This window comes from Dipodomys spectabilis, unplaced genomic scaffold, assembly GCF_019054845.1.
Source record: "Dipodomys spectabilis isolate Male_0828 unplaced genomic scaffold, ASM1905484v1 ptg000001l, whole genome shotgun sequence".
NCBI lineage: Eukaryota > Metazoa > Chordata > Mammalia > Rodentia > Heteromyidae > Dipodomys > Dipodomys spectabilis.
Genome location: NW_024870678.1, coordinates 28,822,299 through 28,827,988, shown reverse-complemented (window position 1 = coordinate 28,827,988; position 5,690 = coordinate 28,822,299). Strand labels below are relative to the sequence as shown.

At 33.9% G+C, this 5,690-nt stretch overlaps 1 pseudogene; it reads left to right on the top strand.

Moving 5' to 3' along the window:
• Positions 1 to 617: 617 nt before the first annotated feature.
• On the top strand, positions 618 to 842 carry LOC122103389 (annotated as a pseudogene).
• Positions 843 to 5,690: the final 4,848 nt, after the last annotated feature.

Here is a 5,690-nt window from a genome sequence, read left to right as displayed (position 1 = left end):
GGCCTGAAAAAATTTGCATGTCTCAAGTTCTTGAGAGTAAAATTAAAGTTCTGTGCCAACTCATGTTCAGCATTGACATATATTAAACATCATTGAAATTTTCAGGAACAACAAAGTATTGGCATATTTTGCACACAAAAAATCTGTATTTCTTAGAGTATTTGGGTCTTCTGAAACCTATGAACTGATTGGCCCATGGACATCTAGTTAATAAATCTTATGCAACTACATTGATTCCTGTGTGCATTCTGAGTTTAGTACACTATACAAACAATGCAGATAAGGTCTGGAGAGATTTTTTTTACTTCAGCAATAAACATTATAAGAAAATAAGCTCACTCTAAGTCAGAGTTTTAGCAATAATTTTGTTCTATACTGACACTAAATGTGAAGTCAAGAGAAGAGTATCTGAACATATCAGAGGAAAAAAGAAAAGCAACAGAGATGAAATTTTGAATCTTTAGACATTGAGAAACACACACAAAGTGAAATAGGAGGGAGGAGTTTTAAAGATTTCAGAAACATAAAACAGAAATTTATTTAAAAGAGAAAGCATAAAATACTGCAAGATCAAGAATGAATGAAACACATAAGGATAACCATAGTTTAACTTCATCATCGCTTCTTGGCCTTTTGGCTAAGATCAAGTGTAGTAACATCATCCCCAGGCCCCAAGCAAATCTAATGGCATAATGGATCACTTTGAAGAATTTTTAAGAAGAATTAATTTAACTGGCAATTTTTCTAAAGGTGAACTTTAGAATTAAAGAAAAGCTGACAATCAAAATTCTTTCTCCATTTTGGTACTGAATTTCATGTCTTTCTAATGCAGAAGACCATCTGGCTTTCTTTAGTTATGTATGCATTCTTTGGAGATGCGCTATTTACTTCTGCTTAATTTTCTAACATTCTCTTTTCTCACTTCACAGCATTGTTTTCAAGCATGCCTTAGAGAACATTATCTACTCTAGAATACTGCTGATTGCATGGCTTCTGAGATTCTTGGAGAAACGCTTTGTTATTCTTGTATGATAAAATCTTTGAGTATAGTTATGAGAGTAGTGCTTTAGAACCATAAATATTTATTTATTCAAGCAAGTGATAGAAAACAGAACTAAATTTTCCCAATGTGTTATGTAAAGTTTGAAAATACACAGGTTTCTTTAAGGCATTCTGAGTCTGACTACTTATTTACGTTGAGTTTTATACCTTCCTGTGTTTTCTTAATTAGTAGATTTTTATTTTAGCTCAGAGAACTCCCTGTATCATTTTCTACAAGGTACATACCTAGTGGTGATGAACTCTCTCAGTGGTTGCTTGTCTGGGAAAATTTTAGTTTTCTATTCTGAAGTACATCTTCATCAGGTAAACAACTGTTGGCTGACAAGAGGTTTGCTTGTGTGTGTGTGTGTGTGTGTGTGTGTGTGTGTGTGTGTGTGTGTGTGTGTTTCAATTAGCATTTTGAACATAATATACCATTATAGCCAGTATAGAAGAGTTCCATAAGGGTTCTATTAAGAATCTGATGTTAGTCTAACTGAGATACTCTCCTATGTAATATGCTATCATGTGTGGAAATCAGTGCTTTTGCCTTCAGGGAACCTGCAAAAATGCAGCTGGTGGGCAGAATGTAATAAACATGAAATATAGAATGGTAAATGGCCAATACCGGGAGATCACACAGGATGAGGAAATCTGGGAAACCAAGAACAAGGTAGGAATTAGCTGATCTCTTCCTTAACACCTGAATAACTTTGCTCTAACTTAAGTATATTGATACTGAGGGTAAAGATTTAAAATAAAATTTTTACTCATTTTTTGGTCAAACAAGCAGTAGTTTTCAGTAGCCAGCTCTATATATCTACATAAAGGAGCAAAATTTGGGAGTTAAGAAGGCAAATGCAATCATTATATTCAACATATACTATATAAAAATAAACTATGTAACCTGTAGGTAGGGAGAAGAAGAGGAAAATGGAGAGAAAGAAGGTGTGACATTGACCAAAAAGCATTGTACTCATAACCTATTTATGGCACTGTAATTCTTTTGTACAATGCCTTAATACTAATAATTAAAAGAAAGCAAATTTGGACAAAAAGCAATATTATATCCATTTACTAGTTTGATAAAATAAATGCAACATGAAAAAGTGGGAAAATCATAAAGAACTTAGTGGTATGCATTTATATCTATTCCATTAGCCATTTTTCCTTTCCCAAGTGATGCTAAATGGAAATAAAGTATTATAGGAACTTAGGTATTTCTAATGTATCAATTAATTTCATGATTAATTCACATTTCATCATATTATGTATGTACTAATGCTTTGGCACTGAGTGATAATGTAATGTTTTCAATCATTATGATGATTTTTATGTTAATAGTGTTTTAATATTTGTCTTTCTCACACAAGGGCAAAGCAAATAACAAATAATGAATAATGAGGAAACGTTTCTGTATAAAGGAATTTTTTTAAAAATCCAATACTCATGAAGACTTTAAAAAGATAAAGATGGCGAACTGAAAAGAACCTCTTTACCCAAATTCTTTGAGTCTTCAAGTTGAGGCTGGTTATTGCTGGTTTTGATCCAGACTAAATGTAGCTGCTCTAATAAGTAGAAGAATATGGATTTAGCTAACAGAGTAAGCCAGTAGAGTTTATGGAAACTGTTTGTAGCAGGTGTAGAAACATGATTAGGAAATAAATAATTTGCTCCTGAAAGGGTTTTAAGCATCCTCATCACAAAATGTTTATGAAAGCTGGGCACTGGTGGCTCATGCCTGTAATCCTAGCAACACAAAATGTTTATGAAATACCAGGGAGGTGCATAGATAAAATAGGAGAAAGAGTTTAAAGCAATCTTCTAGTTTGCGGTTCCCACTCCATATCTCCTTTCCTCCTTTTCTATCTTCTAACATCTGGCTTTAGGGTGTAACCCAGAAGGGTACATCTCATCCAATATTACATACTGCAAACTAGCTGTTGTTAACACAATGAGACTCCATTCTCCTAGGTTCTATAAGCACCCAACTTACCACCTCTGAGGCAATGTGCATCTTACAAGGCCTTGCCAGTCTGAGAAAAGAAAGACAAATTACCTGACCAGCTGACATCTAAAATCAGTGGTACTCAAATGATAATGTATTCAGCAAATTAAGACTGAGGACATGAAGACCAGGATATAAGTGGGGCACTGGAATATTTCTAGCAAATTGCCAAATGCTACAGCTAACTGTTAGTGTTCTGGGGAATATCACTTTGAAACCACAGAGTTTCTTCTACCAGTCATCCCCGCTTTGGACAAGCTGAAGGAGTATGACATAACACAGATCCCTTTGGCAGGGATCAGGTGCAGGATGGCATAACTTGTAGAACTTGTTGTATTCATTTTGATGATGATGCAATTGCTAGCCTATCACTCTCTTAATAATATTATTTCTAGTTATAATTTATATTTATGTATTATAGTTCTACATTTGTACTTATAACAGGTTTTTATATTATTGTATATGATGTTTCAATGAATCTTGCTTTTGGAAATAAGAAGTGACAACCTCATCAGAATTCTAAGGTTTTATTTTTTTATTATTTAGTGATATTGACCTGATTTCATTATTGTTCTCCCACTGGCCCTAACTTCTGCCCCTTGGTAAAATGGCCTCGTAGGAAGAACTTAGCATTTCCAATCACACAGACTTTTTCCCTTTCTTTCTTTCTTTTTTTCTGTTTTCCAGCATTTATATATATATATATTTTTTTAAAGATTTTTCTCTTTTGTATATTAATTGTATAAAGGTCTTTCATTGCAATATTTTTATATATGCATATAATGTTCTTCTGGTAAATTTATCCCTTCTTTATATTTTTTCACTAGACAAAAGTTATATTCTACAGTATAATATTCTTTATCTCATAATCATTTCAGCTCACTTCTGTTCAGCTAAAACATTAGCTCAGACCCTGAATTTTCACATTAATACAAAATAACTTAGAAACAGCTTTAAAAGCTAACAATATTGTGTAATCACTTTAATTGAGACTCAAGTAAGTCAGCTGGAATAGCCCTCTACGTTTTTAAATACCTGAAATTTGTAAATGCCTTGAGTTTGTAAATACCTTGAGTTTTAGGAAAATTTGGTGCCTGATTTAGAAAAACATGAAGACAATACAACTGGCCTTCCATTAACTATAGCTGGAAAATGGAAATTAGGAAAATCAAGGAATCCCTCTATCTCTTTCTCATGACTTCTTTTCATAAATGACACTTGCCACCAGTGAATGGCACAAGTCATTCTCAGCATATAAAACATGACTGGTATAATTCATGTTCATCCCACTTCCGCACCAGCAAGCACTTAATCATTACAGTTGCTATTGCCAAGGACTGTGTTCCATAAATCAACACTTCTATGTTGCAAATGAATAATAGGTAATCTTGATCCAAAATCAAATCAGAGCATCTGCTTTCTTGGACCTGGTACCCAAGTTTAAAGTTGGAGTTATCTGAGAAGCACATTTTGACATGGAGATGCGTGTGTAGGCTATTTATGAAGAAGGGTCTAACGATCAATCTGGTCAAAGGGAACGATAGAGATTCAGATTAGAAGAGGGAAGGGAGAGCAAGAATGCAGTCCTTAGCAGAGAGGAGCTCTGGGGTTTAGAGAGCACTTCAGGGATTGGCTCAACTTTAGGGAACTGGAAATCAAGCTTTAATACCACTATTTTTTTTTCTTTTTTGCTCATTCATGTGGTCTGTGCCTAAAAGGAAATTTGACCTTGAGTTTGGTGTGACCTCAGTTAAGACAAGGAGAATTGACATTTGTGGGTTATCTTCTGACAATGAGAATAAGGTTGTGATCTTGGTGGAGGAATCCAGAAAGTTCAACACATAAAGATGTTAACATATAAAATTAAGAACCCTAAGAAAAAGTATTAACCAAAACTATGATTAATAAAGTAATGTGACAGATGGTGCTGCTCATGAAGTATTTTGACAAATTATACTTTTCCACAATAACCCTGTAAGGTTGTATTATTAGCACCTTCAATTTACAATTTTAAGGAGCTTTGAAGCACAGTGAGTTTGAAGTAATTCTGCATATTAGTAAAAATATCACTCACTTGACATTTGATAATTACTCATTTGATATGTATGTAACTATCCAACAATTAAAAAAAAAAAATAACACACAATCTGACGTCAGGAGTGTTTTCTGATGCATCACTGAGGATTTTTCTGAGATAAATAAGACAAGAGATTTAATAATAAAACAATAGCACCAAGCTTCCCCTCCAGGCTATGTGGGTGAAAATTTCCCAACTCTTCATGATCACACTGAGCTTTTACACGGAGGAATAATTATGAGAACTGACACTCAAGAAACAGGTCAATCACTGTCTAAGAAAAGGAATTCTTAAAAGGAAAAAAAAAAAAAGTAAGCATTCTTGACAGTTCTCGAAAGTGAGGGAGAGGCCCCTCTCCAGGCTGTAATAATTTCTTCTCCAAGAGTTAAACCTAAAAATCAATGCTTAAAGATTAGAAATGAATGAAAGAAATTCATCTTAGAATGAAAGGCTTAGACCGGGGCCTGCAAATTTTTTAAGTATGACCAAATCAAAGTATCATTAAGTAACAATAATATGCCCTATGAAAGGAACTTAATCGGTGATGGGGGAGAATCAGTAGCT